Consider the following 16,316-nt stretch of genomic DNA (forward strand, 5'->3'; position numbering starts at 1 on the left):
CACTTATAAATCAGGCAGAAGCATTCTCAGAAACCTCTTTATGATGTGTGCATTCAACTCAGAGAGATAAGCCTTCCTTTTGATAGAGCAGTTTTGAAACTGTGTTTTCGCAGAATCTGCAAGTGGATATTTGGAGCCTTTTCAGGCCTTCGTTGGAAACGGGAATATCTTCCCAAAAAAACTAAACAGAAGCGTTCTGTGAAACTGCTTTCTGTAGTATGAATGCAACTCACAGAGTTGGACACTTCCTTTGAAAGAGCTGTTTTGAAACACTGTTTTTGTAGAATCTGCAACTGTTCATTTGGAGCGCTTTGAGGCCTAAGGTGGAAAAGGAAATATCTTCACTTATAAATCAGGCAGAAGCATTCTCAGAAACCTCTTTATGATGTGTGCATTCAACTCGGAGAGATAAGCCTTCCTTTTGATAGAGCAGTTTTGAAACTGTGTTTTGGCAGAATCTGCAAGTGGATATTTGGAGCCCATTCAGGCCTTCGTTGGAAACGGGAATATCTTCCCATAAAAACTAAACAGAAGCGTTCTGTGAAACTGCTTTGTGAAGGATAAATCCAACTCACAGAGTTGAACACTTCTTTTGAAAGAGCAGTTTGGAAACACTCTTTTTGTAGTATCTACAAGTGTTCATTTGGAGAGCTTTGAGGCCTATGGTGGAAAAGGAAATATCTTCACATAAAACCTAGACAGAAGCATTCTTTGAAACTTCTTTATGATGTGTGCATTCATCTCACAGAGTTGAACCTTCCTTATCATGGAGCAGTTTGGAAAGAGTCTTTTTGCGGCATCTGCAAGTGGATATTTGGAGCTCTTTCAGGCCTTTGTTAGAAGCTGGAATATCTTCCCATAAAAACTGGACAGAAGCATTCTCACAAACTGCTTTGTGATGTGTGTGTTCAACTCACAGAGTTGAACCTTTCCTTTGCTAGAACACTTATGAAACACTCTTTTTGTAGAATCTGCAAGTGTTCATTTGGAGCGCATTGAGGCCTATGGTGGAAAAAGAAATATCTTCATATATAAACAAGGGAGAAGCATTCTCAGAAACCTCTTTATGATGTGTGTATTCAACTCAGAGAGATAAGCCTTCCTTTCGATAGAGCAGTTTTGAAACTGTGTTTTTGCAGAATCTGCAAGTGGATATTTGAAGCCTTTCAGGCCTTCGTTGGAAACGGGAATATCTTCCCAAAAAAACTAAACAGAAGCGTTCTGTGAAACTGCTTTGTGTAGTATGAATCCAACTCACAGAGTTGGACACTTCCTTTGAAAGAGCTGTTTTGAAACACTCTTTTTGTAGAATCTGCAAGTGTTCATTTGGAGCGCTTTGAGGCCTATTGTGGAAAAGGAAATGTCTTCACTTATAAACCAGGCAGAAGCATTCTCAGAAACCTCTTTATGATGTGGGCATTCAACTCGGAGAGATAAGCCTTCCTTTTGATAGAGCAGTTTTGAAACTGTGTTTTTGCAGAATCTGCAAGTGGATATTTGGAGCCCTTTCAGGCCTTCGTTGGAAAAGGGAATATCTTCCTATAAAAACTAAACAGAAGAGTTCTGTGAAACTGCTTTGTGTAGTATGAATCCAACTCACAGAGTTGGACACTTCCTTTGAAAGAGCTGTTTTGAAACACTCTTTTTGTAGAATCTGCAAGTGTTCATTTGGAGCGCTTTGAGGCCTATGGTGGAAAAGGAAATATCTTCACTTATAAACCAGGCAGAAGCATTCTCAGAAACCTCTTTATGATGTGTGCATTCAACTCGGAGAGATAAGCCTTCCTTTTGATAGAGCAGTTTTGAAACTGTGTTTTGGCAGAATCTGCAAGTGGATATTTGGAGCCCTTTCAGGCCTTCGTTGGAAACGGGAATATCTTCCCATAAAAACAAAACAGAAGCGTTCTGTGAAACTGCTTTGTGAAGTATGAATCCAACTCACAGAGTTGAACACTTCCTTTGAAAGAGCAGTTTTGAAACACTCTTTTTGTAGAATCTGCAAGTGTTCGTTTGGAGCGCTTTGAGGCCTATGGTGGAAAAGGGAATATCTTCACATAAAACCTAGACAGAAGCATTCTTTGAAACTTCTTTATGATGTGTGCATTCATCTCACAGAGTTGAACCTTCCTTATCATGGGGCAGTTTGGAAAGAGTCTTTTTGCGGCATCTGCAAGTGTATATTTGGAGCTCTTTCAGGCCTTTGTTAGAAGCGGGAATATCTTCCCATAAAAACTGGACAGAAGCATTGTCACAAACTGCTTTGTGATGTTTGTGTTCAACTCACAGAGTTGAACCTTTCCTTTGCTAGAACACTTATGAAACACTCTTTTTGTAGAATCTGCAAGTGTTCATTTGGAGCGCATTGAGGCCTATGGTGGAAAAAGAAATATCTTCATATATAAACAAGGGAGAAGCATTCTCAGAAACCTCTTTATGATGTGTGTATTCAACTCAGAGAGATAAGCCTTCCTTTCGATAGAGCAGTTTTGAAACTGTGTTTTTGCAGAATCTGCAAGTGGATATTTGGAGCCTTTCAGGCCTTCGTTGGAAACGGGAATATCTTCCCAAAAAAACTAAACAGAAGCGTTCTGTGAAACTGCTTTGTGTAGTATGAATCCAACTCACAGAGTTGGACACTTCCTTTGAAAGAGCTGTTTTGAAACACTCTTTTTGTAGAATCTGCAAGTGTTCATTTGGAGCGCTTTGAGGCCTAAGGTGGAAAAGGAAATATCTTCACTTATAAATCAGGCAGAAGCATTCTCAGAAACCTCTTTATGATGTGTGCATTCAACTCGGAGAGATAAGCCTTCCTTTTGATAGAGCAGTTTTGAAACTGTGTTTTGGCAGAATCTGCAAGTGGATATTTGGAGCCCTTTCAGGCCTTCGTTGGAAACGGGAATATCTTCCCAAAAAAACTAAACAGAAGCGTTCTGTGAAACTGCTTTGTGTAGTATGAATCCAACTCACAGAGTTGAACACTTCCTTTGAAAGACCAGTTTTGAAACACTCTTTTTGTAGAATCTGCAAGTGTTCATTTGGAGCGCTTTGAGGCCTATGGTGGAAAAGGAAATATCTTCACTTATAAACCAGGCAGAAGCATTCTCAGAAACCTCTTTATGATGTGTGCATTCAACTCGGAGAGATAAGCCTTCCTTTTGATAGAGCAGTTTTGAAACTGTGTTTTGGCAGAATCTGCAAGTGGATATTTGGAGCCCTTTCAGGCCTTCGTTGGAAACGGGAATATCTTCCCATAAAAACTAAACAGAAGCGTTCTGTGAAACTGCTTTGTGAAGTATGAATCCAACTCACAGAGTTGAACACTTCCTTTGAAAGAGCAGTTTTGAAACACTCTTTTTGTAGAATCTGCAAGTGTTCGTTTGGAGCGCTTTGAGGCCTATGGTGGAAAAGGAAATATCTTCACATAAAACCTAGACAGAAGCATTCTTTGAAACTTCTTTATGATGTGTGCATTCATCTCACAGAGTTGAACCTTCCTTATCATGGAGCAGTTTGGAAAGAGTCTTTTTGCGGCATCTGCAAGTGGATATTTGGAGCTCTTTCAGGCCTTTGTTAGAAGCGGGAATATCTTCCCATAAAAACTGGACAGAAGCATTCTCACAAACTGCTTTGTGATGTGTGTGTTCAACTCACAGAGTTGAACCTTTCCTTTGCTAGAACACTTATGAAACACTCTTTTTGTAGAATCTGCAAGTGTTCATTTGGAGCGATTTGAGGCCAATGGTGGAAAAAGAAATATCTTCATATATAAACAAGTGAGAAGCACTCTCAGAAACCTCTTTATGATGTGTGTATTCAACTCAGAGAGATAAGCCTTCCTTTTGATAGAGCAGTTTTGAAACTGTGTTTTTGCAGAATCTGCAAGTGGATATTTGGAGCCCTTTCAGGCCTTCGTTGGAAACGGGAATATCTTCCCAAAAAAACTAAACAGAAGCGTTCTGTGAAACTGCTTTGTGTAGTATGAATCCAACTCACAGAGTTGGACACTTCCTTTGAAAGAGCTGTTTTGAAACACTCTTTTTGTAGAATCTGCAAGTGTTCATTTGGAGCGCTTTGAGGCCTATTGTGGAAAAGGAAATATCTTCACTTATAAACCAGGCAGAAGAATTCTCAGAAACCTCTTTATGATGTGTGCATTCAACTCGGAGAGATAAGCCTTCCTTTTGATAGAGCAGTTTTGAAACTGTGTTTTTGCAGAATCTGCAAGTGGATATTTGGAGCCCTTTCAGGCCTTCGTTGGAAAAGGGAATATCTTCCCATAAAAACTAAACAGAAGAGTTCTGTGAAACTGCTTTGTGTAGTATGAATCCAACTCACAGAGTTGGACACTTCCTTTGAAAGAGCTGTTTTCAAACACTCTTTTTGTAGAATCTGCAAGTGTTCATTTGGAGCGCTTTGAGGCCTATGGTGGAAAAGGAAATATCTTCACTTATAAACCAGGCAGAAGCATTCTCAGAAACCTCTTTATGATGTGTGCATTCGACTCGGAGATATAAGCCTTCCTTTTGATAGAGCAGTTTTGCAACTGTGTTTTTGCAGAATCTGCAAGTGTATATTTGGAGCCCTTTCAGGCCTTCGTTGGAAACGGGAATATCTTCCCATAAAAATTAAACAGAAGCGTTCTGTGAAACTGCTTTGTGAAGTATGACTCCAACTCACAGAGTTGAACACTTCTTTTGAAAGAGCAGTTTTGAAACACTCTTTTTGTAGAATCTACAAGTGTTCATTTGGAGCGCTTTGAGGCATATGGTGGAAAAAGAAATATCATCACATAAAACCTAGACAGAAGCATTCTTTGAAACTTCTTTATGATGTGTGCATTCAACTCACAGAGTTGAACTTTCCTTTTCATGGAGCAGTTTGCAAAGAGTCTTTTTGCAGCATCTGCAAGTGGTTATTTGGAGCTCTTTCAGGCCTTTGTTAGAAGCGGGAATATCTTCCCATAAAAACTGGACAGAAGCATTCTCACAAACTGCTTTGTGATGTGTGTGTTCAACTCACAGAGGTGAACCTTTCCTTTGCTAGAGCAGTTATGAAACACTCTTTTTGTAGAATCTGCAAGTGTTCATTTGGAGCGATTTGAGGCCTATGGTGGAAAAAGAAATATCTTCATATATAAACAAGGCAGAAGCATTCTCAGAAACCTCTTTATGATGTGTGCATTCAACTCAGAGAGATAAACCTTCCTTTTGATAGAGCAGTTTTGAAACTGTGTTTTTGCAGAATCTGCAAGTGGATACTTGGAGCCCTTTCAGGCCTTCGTTGGAAACGGGAATATCTTCCCAAAAAAACTAAACAGAAGCGTTCTGTGAAACTGCTTTGTGTAGTATGAATCCAACTCACAGAGTTGAACACTTCCTTTGAAAGAGCTGTTTTGAAACACTCTTTTTGTAGAATCTACATGTGTTCATTTGGAGCGCTTTGAGGCCTATGGTGGAAAAGGAAATATCTTCACATAAAACCTAGACAGAAGCATTCTTTGAAACTTCTTTATGATGTGTGCATTCAACTCACAGAGTTGAACCTTCTTTTTCATGGAGCAATTTGGAAAGTCTTTTTGCAGCATCTGCAAGTGGATATTTGGAGCTCTTTCAGGCCTTTGTTAGAAGCGGGAATATCTTCCCATAAAAACTGGACAGAAGCATTCTCACAAACTGCTTTGTGATGTGTGTGTTCAACTCACAGAGGTGAACCTTTCCTTTGCTAGGGCAGTTATGAAACACTCTTTTTGTAGAATCTGCAAGTGTTCATTTGGAGCGCTTTGAGGCCTATTGTGGAAAAGGAAATATCTTCACTTATAAACCAGGCAGAAGCATTCTCAGAAACCTCTTTATGATGTGGGCATTCAACTCGGAGAGATAAGCCTTCCTTTTGATAGAGCAGTTTTGAAACTGTGTTTTTGCAGAATCTGCAAGTGGATATTTGGAGCCCTTTCAGGCCTTCGTTGGAAAAGGGAATATCTTCCCATAAAAACTAAACAGAAGAGTTCTGTGAAACTGCTTTGTGTAGTATGAATCCAACTCACAGAGTTGGACACTTCCTTTGAAAGAGCTGTTTTGAAACACTCTTTTTGTAGAATCTGCAAGTGTTCATTTGGAGCGCTTTGAGGCCTATGGTGGAAAAGGAAATATCTTCACTTATAAACCAGGCAGAAGCATTCTCAGAAACCTCTTTATGATGTGTGCATTCGACTCGGAGAGATAAGCCTTCCTTTTGTTAGAGCAGTTTTGCAACTGTGTTTTTGCAGAATCTGCTAGTGTATATTTGGAGCCCTTTCAGGCCTTCGTTGGAAACGGGAATATCTTCCCCTAAAAGTTAAACAGAAGCGTTCTGTGAAACTGCTTTGTGTAAGTATGAATCCAACTCACAGAGTTGAACACTTCTTTTGAAAGAGCAGTTTTGAAACACTCTTTTTGTAGAATCTACAAGTGTTCATTTGGAGCGCTTTGAGGCATATGGTGGAAAAAGAAATATCGTCACATAAAACCTAGACAGAAGCATTCCTTGAAACTTCTTTATGATGTGCGCATTCAACTCACAGAGTTGAACTTTCCTTTTCATGGAGCAGTTTGGAAAGAGTCTTTTTGCAGCATCTGCAAGTGGATATTTGGAGCTCTTTCAGGCCTTTGTTAGAAGCGGGAATATCTTCCCATAAAAACTGGACAGAAGCATTCTCACAAACTGCTTTGTGATGTGTGTGTTCAACTCACAGAGGTGAACCTTTCCTTTGCTAGAACAGTTATGAAACACTCTTTTTGTAGAATCTGCAAGTGTTCATTTGGAGCGATTTGAGGCCTATGGTGGAAAAAGAAATATCTTCATATATAAACAAGGCAGAAGCATTCTCAGAAACCTCTTTATGATGTGTGCATTCAACTCAGAGAGATAAGCCTTCCTTTTGATAGAGCAGTTTTGAAACTGTGTTTTTGCAGAATCTGCAAGTGGATATTTGGAGCCCTTTCAGGCCTTCGTTGGAAACGGGAATATCTTCCCAAAAAAACTAAACAGAAGCGTTCTGTGAAACTGCTTTGTGTAGTATGAATCCAACTCACAGAGTTGGACACTTCCTTTGAAAGAGCTCTTTTGAAACACTCTTTTTGTAGAATCTGCAATTGTTCATTTGGAGCGCTTTGAGGCCTATTGTGGAAAAGGAAATATCTTCACTTATAAACCAGGCAGAAGAATTCTCAGAAACCTCTTTATGATGTGTGCATTCAACTCGGAGAGATAAGCCTTCCTTTTGATAGAGCAGTTTTGAAACTGTGTTTTTGCAGAATCTGCAAGTGGATATTTGGAGCCCTTTCAGGCCTTCGTTGGAAAAGGGAATATCTTCCCATAAAAACTAAACAGAAGAGTTCTGTGAAACTGCTTTGTGTAGTATGAATCCAACTCACAGAGTTGGACACTTCCTTTGAAAGAGCTGTTTTCAAACACTCTTTTTGTAGAATCTGCAAGTGTTCATTTGGAGCGCTTTGAGGCCTATGGTGGAAAAGGAAATATCTTCACTTATAAACCAGGCAGAAGCATTCTCAGAAACCTCTTTATGATGTGTGCATTCGACTCGGAGATATAAGCCTTCCTTTTGATAGAGCAGTTTTGCAACTGTGTTTTTGCAGAATCTGCAAGTGTATATTTGGAGCCCTTTCAGGCCTTCGTTGGAAACGGGAATATCTTCCCATAAAAATTAAACAGAAGCGTTCTGTGAAACTGCTTTGTGAAGTATGACTCCAACTCACAGAGTTGAACACTTCTTTTGAAAGAGCAGTTTTGAAACACTCTTTTTGTAGAATCTACAAGTGTTCATTTGGAGCGCTTTGAGGCATATGGTGGAAAAAGAAATATCATCACATAAAACCTAGACAGAAGCATTCTTTGAAACTTCTTTATGATGTGTGCATTCAACTCACAGAGTTGAACTTTCCTTTTCATGGAGCAGTTTGCAAAGAGTCTTTTTGCAGCATCTGCAAGTGGATATTTGGAGCTCTTTCAGGCCTTTGTTAGAAGCGGGAATATCTTCCCATAAAAACTGGACAGAAGCATTCTCACAAACTGCTTTGTGATGTGTGTGTTCAACTCACAGAGGTGAACCTTTCCTTTGCTAGAGCAGTTATGAAACACTCTTTTTGTAGAATCTGCAAGTGTTCATTTGGAGCGATTTGAGGCCTATGGTGGAAAAAGAAATATCTTCATATATAAACAAGGCAGAAGCATTCTCAGAAACCCCTTTATGATGTGTGCATTCAACTCAGAGAGATAAACCTTCCTTTTGATAGAGCAGTTTTGAAACTGTGTTTTTGCAGAATCTGCAAGTGGATACTTGGAGCCCTTTCAGGCCTTCGTTGGAAACGGGAATATCTTCCCAAAAAAACTAAACAGAAGCGTTCTGTGAAACTGCTTTGTGTAGTATGAATCCAACTCACAGAGTTGAACACTTCCTTTGAAAGAGCTGTTTTGAAACACTCTTTTTGTAGAATCTACATGTGTTCATTTGGAGCGCTTTGAGGCCTATGGTGGAAAAGGAAATATCTTCACATAAAACCTAGACAGAAGCATTCTTTGAAACTTCTTTATGATGTGTGCATTCAACTCACAGAGTTGAACCTTCTTTTTCATGGAGCAATTTGGAAAGTCTTTTTGCAGCATCTGCAAGTGGATATTTGGAGCTCTTTCAGGCCTTTGTTAGAAGCGGGAATATCTTCCCATAAAAACTGGACAGAAGCATTCTCACAAACTGCTTTGTGATGTGTGTGTTCAACTCACAGAGGTGAACCTTTCCTTTGCTAGAGCAGTTATGAAACACTCTTTTTGTAGAATCTGCAAGTGTTCATTTGGAGCGATTTGAGGTCTATGGTGGAAAAAGAAATATCTTCATATATAAACGAGGCAGAAGCATTCTCAGAAACCTGTTTATGATGTGTGCATTCAACTCAGAGAGATAAGCCTTCCTTTTGATAGAGCAGTTTTGAAACTGTGTTTTTGCAGAATCTGCAAGTGGATATTTGGAGCCCTTTCAGGCCTTCGTTGGAAACGGGAATATCTTCCCATAAAAACTAAACAGAAGCGTTCTGTGAAACTGCTTTGTGTAGTATGAATCCAACTCACAGAGTTGAACACTTCCTTTGAAAGAGCAGTTTTGAAACACTCTTTTTGTAGAATCTGCAAGTGTTCGTTTGGAGCGCTTTGAGGCCTATGGTGGAAAAGGAAATATCTTCACATAAAACCTAGACAGAAGCATTCTTTGAAACTTCTTTATGACGTGTGCATTCATCTCACAGAGTTGAACCTTCCTTATCATGGAGCAGTTTGGAAAGAGTCTTTTTGCGGCATCTGCAAGTGGATATTTGGAGCTCTTTCAGGCCTTTGTTGAAGCGGGAATATCTTCCCATAAAAACTGGACAGAAGCATTCTCACAAACTGCTTTGTGATGTGTGTGTTCAACTCACAGAGGTGAACCTTTCCTTTGCTAGAACAGTTATGAAACACTCTTTTTGTAGAATCTGCAAGTGTTCATTTGGAGCGCTTTGAGGCCTATTGTGGAAAAGGAAATATCTTCACTTATAAACCAGGCAGAAGCATTCTCAGAAACCTCTTTATGATGTGGGCATTCAACTCGGAGAGATAAGCCTTCCTTTTGATAGAGCAGTTTTGAAACTGTGTTTTTGCAGAATCTGCAAGTGGATATTTGGAGCCCTTTCAAGCCTTCGTTGGAAAAGGGAATATCTTCCCATAAAAACTAAACAGAAGAGTTCTGTGAAACTGCTTTGTGTAGTATGAATCCAACTCACAGAGTTGGACACTTCCTTTGAAAGAGCTGTTTTGAAACACTCTTTTTGTAGAATCTGCAAGTGTTCATTTGGAGCGCTTTGAGGCCTATGGTGGAAAAGGAAATATCTTCACTTATAAACCAGGCAGAAGCATTCTCAGAAACCTCTTTATGATGTGTGCATTCGACTCGGAGAGATAAGCCTTCCTTTTGTTAGAGCAGTTTTGCAACTGTGTTTTTGCAGAATCTGCTAGTGTATATTTGGAGCCCTTTCAGGCCTTCGTTGGAAACGGGAATATCTTCCCCTAAAAGTTAAACAGAAGCGTTCTGTGAAACTGCTTTGTGAAGTATGAATCCAACTCACAGAGTTGAACACTTCTTTTGAAAGAGCAGTTTTGAAACACTCTTTTTGTAGAATCTACAAGTGTTCATTTGGAGCGCTTTGAGGCATATGGTGGAAAAAGAAATATCGTCACATAAAACCTAGACAGAAGCATTCTTTGAAACTTCTTTATGATGTGTGCATTCAACTCACAGAGTTGAACTTTCCTTTTCATGGAGCAGTTTGGAAAGAGTCTTTTTGCAGCATCTGCAAGTGGATATTTGGAGCTCTTTCAGGCCTTTGTTAGAAGCGGGAATATCTTCCCATAAAAACTGGACAGAAGCATTCTCACAAACTGCTTTGTGATGTGTGTGTTCAACTCACAGAGGTGAACCTTTCCTTTGCTAGAACAGTTATGAAACACTCTTTTTGTAGAATCTGCAAGCGTTCATTTGGAGCGATTTGAGGCCTATGGTGGAAAAAGAAATATCTTCATATATAAACAAGGCAGAAGCATTCTCAGAAACCTCTTTATGATGTGTGCATTCAACTCAGAGAGATAAGCCTTCCTTTTGATAGAGCAGTTTTGAAACTGTGTTTTTGCAGAATCTGCAAGTGGATATTTGGAGCCCTTTCAGGCCTTCGTTGGAAACGGGAATATCTTCCCAAAAAAACTAAACAGAAGCGTTCTGTGAAACTGCTTTGTGTAGTATGAATGCAACTCACAGAGTTGGACACTTCCTTTGAAAGAGCTGTTTTGAAACACTCTTTTTGTAGAATCTGCAAGTGTTCATTTGGAGCGCTTTGAGGCCTAAGGTGGAAAAGGAAATATCTTCACTTATAAATCAGGCAGAAGCATTCTCAGAAACCTCTTTATGATGTGTGCATTCAACTCGGAGAGATAAGCCTTCCTTTTGATAGAGCAGTTTTGCAACTGTGTTTTGGCAGAATCTGCAAGTGGATATTTGGAGCCCTTTCAGGCCCTCGTTGGAAACGGGAATATCTTCCCAAAAAAACTAAACAGAAGCGTTCTGTGAAACTGCTTTGTGTAGTATGAATCCAACTCACAGAGTTGAACACTTCCTTTGAAAGAGCTGTTTTGAAACACTCTTTTTGTAGAATCTGCAAGTGTTCATTTGGAGCGCTTTGAGGCCTATGGTGGAAAAGGAAATATCTTCACTTATAAACCAGGCAGAAGCATTCTCAGAAACCTCTTTATGATGTGTGCATTCAACTCGGAGAGATAAGCCTTCCTTTTGATAGAGCAGTTTTGAAACTGTGTTTTGGCAGAATCTGCAAGTGGATATTTGGAGCCCTTTCAGGCCTTCGTTGGAAACGGGAATATCTTCCCATAAAAACTAAACAGAAGCGTTCTGTGAAACTGCTTTGTGAAGTATGAATCCAACTCACAGAGTTGAACACTTCCTTTGAAAGAGCAGTTTTGAAACACTCTTTTTGTAGAATCTGCAAGTGTTCGTTTGGAGCGCTTTGAGGCCTATGGTGGAAAAGGAAATATCTTCACATAAAACCTAGACAGAAGCATTCTTTGAAACTTCTTTATGATGTGTGCATTCATCTCACAGAGTTGAACCTTCCTTATCATGGAGCAGTTTGGAAAGAGTCTTTTTGCGGCATCTGCAAGTGGATATTTGGAGCTCTTTCAGGCCTTTGTTAGAAGCGGGAATATCTTCCCATAAAAACTGGACAGAAGCATTCTCACAAACTGCTTTGTGATGTGTGTGTTCAACTCACAGAGTTGAACCTTTCCTTTGCTAGAACACTTATGAAACACTCTTTTTGTAGAATCTGCAAGCGTTCATTTGGAGCGCATTGAGGCCTATGGTGGAAAAAGAAATATCTTCATATATAAACAAGGGAGAAGCATTCTCAGAAAACTCTTTATGATGTGTGTATTCAACTCAGAGAGATAAGCCTTCCTTTTGTTAGAGCAGTTTTGCAACTGTGTTTTTGCAGAATCTGCAAGTGTATATTTGGAGCCCTTTCAGGCCTTCTTTGGAAACGGGAATATCTTCCCATAAAAATTAAACAGAAGCGTTCTGTGAAACTGCTTTGTGAAGTATGAATCCAACTCACAGAGTTGAACACTTCTTTTGAAAGAGCAGTTTTGAAACACTCTTTTTGTAGAATCTACAAGTGTTCATTTGGAGCGCTTTGAGGCATATGGTGGAAAAAGTAATATCGTCACATAAAACCTAGACAGAAGCATTCTTTGAAACTTCTTTATGATGTGTGCATTCAACTCACAGAGTTGAACTTTCCTTTTCATGGAGCAGTTTGGAAAGAGTCTTTTTGCAGCATCTGCAAGTGGATATTTGGAGCTCTTTCAGGCCTTTGTTAGAAGCGGGAATATCTTCCCATAAAAACTGGACAGAAGCATTCTCACAAACTGCTTTGTGATGTGTGTGTTCAACTCACAGAGGTGAACCTTTCCTTTGCTAGAGCAGTTATGAAACACTCTTTTTGTAGAATCTGCAAGTGTTCATTTGGAGCGATTTGAGGCCTATGGTGGAAAAAGAAATATCTTCATATATAAACAAGGCAGAAGCATTCTCAGAAACCTCTTTATGATGTGTGCATTCAACTCAGAGAGATAAGCCTTCCTTTTGATAGAGCAGTTTCGAAATTGTGTTTTTGCAGAATCTGCAAGTGGATACTTGGAGCCCTTTCAGGCCTTCATTGGAAACGGGAATATCTTCCCAAAAAAACTAAACAGAAGCGTTCTGTGAAACTGCTTTGTGTAGTATGAATGCAACTCACAGAGTTGGACACTTCCTTTGAAAGAGCTGTTTTGAAACACTCTTTTTGTAGAATCTGCAAGTGTTCATTTGGAGCGCTTTGAGGCCTAAGGTGGAAAAGGAAATATCTTCACTTATAAATCAGGCAGAAGCATTCTCAGAAACCTCTTTATGATGTGTGCATTCAACTCAGAGAGATAAGCCTTCCTTTTGATAGAGCAGTTTTGAAACTGTGTTTTCGCAGAATCTGCAAGTGGATATTTGGAGCCTTTTCTGGCCTTCGTTGGAAACGGGAATATCTTCCCAAAAAAACTAAACAGAAGCGTTCTGTGAAACTGCTTTCTGTAGTATGAATGCAACTCACAGAGTTGGACACTTCCTTTGAAAGAGCTGTTTTGAAACACTCTTTTTGTAGAATCTGCAACTGTTCATTTGGAGCGCTTTGAGGCCTAAGGTGGAAAAGGAAATATCTTCACTTATAAATCAGGCAGAAGCATTCTCAGAAACCTCTTTATGATGTGTGCATTCAACTCGGAGAGATAAGCCTTCCTTTTGATAGAGCAGTTTTGAAACTGTGTTTTGGCAGAATCTGCAAGTGGATATTTGGAGCCCTTTCAGGCCTTCGTTGGAAACGGGAATATCTTCCCATAAAAACAAAACAGAAGCGTTCTGTGAAACTGCTTTGTGAAGTATGAATCCAACTCACAGAGTTGAACACTTCCTTTGAAAGAGCAGTTTTGAAACACTCTTTTTGTAGAATCTGCAAGTGTTCGTTTGGAGCGCTTTGAGGCCTATGGTGGAAAAGGGAATATCTTCACATAAAACCTAGACAGAAGCATTCTTTGAAACTTCTTTATGATGTGTGCATTCATCTCACAGAGTTGAACCTTCCTTATCATGGGGCAGTTTGGAAAGAGTCTTTTTGCGGCATCTGCAAGTGTATATTTGGAGCTCTTTCAGGCCTTTGTTAGAAGCGGGAATATCTTCCCATAAAAACTGGACAGAAGCATTGTCACAAACTGCTTTGTGATGTGTGTGTTCAACTCACAGAGTTGAACCTTTCCTTTGCTAGAACACTTATGAAACACTCTTTTTGTAGAATCTGCAAGTGTTCATTTGGAGCGCATTGAGGCCTATGGTGGAAAAAGAAATATCTTCATATATAAACAAGGGAGAAGCATTCTCAGAAACCTCTTTATGATGTGTGTATTCAACTCAGAGAGATAAGCCTTCCTTTCGATAGAGCAGTTTTGAAACTGTGTTTTTGCAGAATCTGCAAGTGGATATTTGGAGCCTTTCAGGCCTTCGTTGGAAACGGGAATATCTTCCCGAAAAAACTAAACAGAAGCGTTCTGTGAAACTGCTTTGTGTAGTATGAATCCAACTCACAGAGTTGGACACTTCCTTTGAAAGAGCTGTTTTGAAACACTCTTTTTGTAGAATCTGCAAGTGTTCATTTGGAGCGCTTTGAGGCCTATTGTGGAAAAGGAAATATCTTCACTTATAAACCAGGCAGAAGCATTCTCAGAAACCTCTTTATGATGTGGGCATTCAACTCGGAGAGATAAGCCTTCCTTTTGATAGAGCAGTTTTGAAACTGTGTTTTTGCAGAATCTGCAAGTGGATATTTGGAGCCCTTTCAGGCCTTCGTTGGAAAAGGGAATATCTTCCCATAAAAACTAAACAGAAGAGTTCTGTGAAACTGCTTTGTGTAGTATGAATCCAACTCACAGAGTTGGACACTTCCTTTGAAAGAGCTGTTTTGAAACACTCTTTTTGTAGAATCTGCAAGTGTTCATTTGGAGCGCTTTGAGGCCTATGGTGGAAAAGGAAATATCTTCACTTATAAACCAGGCAGAAGCATTCTCAGAAACCTCTTTATGATGTGTGCATTCAACTCGGAGAGATAAGCCTTCCTTTTGATAGAGCAGTTTTGAAACTGTGTTTTGGCAGAATCTGCAAGTGGATATTTGGAGCCCTTTCAGGCCTTCGTTGGAAACGGGAATATCTTCCCATAAAAACTAAACAGAAGCGTTCTGTGAAACTGCTTTGTGAAGTATGAATCCAACTCACAGAGTTGAACACTTCCTTTGAAAGAGCAGTTTTGAAACACTCTTTTTGTAGAATCTGCAAGTGTTCGTTTGGAGCGCTTTGAGGCCTATGGTGGAAAAGGGAATATCTTCACATCAAACCTAGACAGAAGCATTCTTTGAAACTTCTTTATGATGTGTGCATTCATCTCACAGAGTTGAACCTTCCTTATCATGGAGCAGTTTGGAAAGAGTCTTTTTGCGGCATCTGCAAGTGGATATTTGGAGCTCTTTCAGGCCTTTGTTAGAAGCGGGAATATCTTCCCATAAAAACTGGACAGAAGCATTCTCACAAACTGCTTTGTGATGTGTGTGTTCAACTCACAGAGTTGAACCTTTCCTTTGCTAGAACACTTATGAAACACTCTTTTTGTAGAATCTGCAAGTGTTCATTTGGAGCGCATTGAGGCCTATGGTGGAAAAAGAAATATCTTCATATATAAACAAGGGAGAAGCATTCTCAGAAACCTCTTTATGATGTGTGTATTCAACTCAGAGAGATAAGCCTTCCTTTTGATAGAGCAGTTTTGAAACTGTGTTTTTGCAGAATCTGCAAGTGGATATTTGGAGCCTTTCAGGCCTTCGTTGGAAACGGGAATATCTTCCCAAAAAAACTAAACAGAAGCGTTCTGTGAAACTGCTTTGTGTAGTATGAATCCAACTCACAGAGTTGGACACTTCCTTTGAAAGAGCTCTTTTGAAACACTCTTTTTGTAGAATCTGCAAGTGTTCATTTGGAGCGCTTTGAGGCCTATTGTGGAAAAGGAAATATCTTCACTTATAAACCAGGCAGAAGCATTCTCAGAAACCTCTTTATGATGTGGGCATTCAACTCGGAGAGATAAGCCTTCCTTTTGATAGAGCAGGTTTGAAACTGTGTTTTTGCAGAATCTGCAAGTGGATATTTGGAGCCCTTTCAGGCCTTCGTTGGAAAAGGGAATATCTTCCCATAAAAACTAAACAGAAGAGTTCTGTGAAACTGCTTTGTGTAGTATGAATCCAACTCACAGAGTTGGACACTTCCTTTGAAAGAGCTGTTTTGAAACACTCTTTTTGTAGAATCTGCAAGTGTTCATTTGGAGCGCTTTGAGGCCTATGGTGGAAAAGGAAATATCTTCACTTATAAACCAGGCAGAAGCATTCTCAGAAACCTCTTTATGATGTGTGCATTCAACTCGGAGAGATAAGCCTTCCTTTTGATAGAGCAGTTTTGAAACAGTGTTTTGGCAGAATCTGCAAGTGGATATTTGGAGCCCTTTCAGGCCTTCGTTGGAAACGGGAATATCTTCCCATAAAAACTAAACAGAAGCATTCTGTGAAACTGCTTTGTGAAGTATGAATCCAACTCACAGAGTTGAACACTTCCT

This window comes from Pongo abelii, chromosome 2 (assembly GCF_028885655.2).
Source record: "Pongo abelii isolate AG06213 chromosome 2, NHGRI_mPonAbe1-v2.0_pri, whole genome shotgun sequence".
NCBI lineage: Eukaryota > Metazoa > Chordata > Mammalia > Primates > Hominidae > Pongo > Pongo abelii.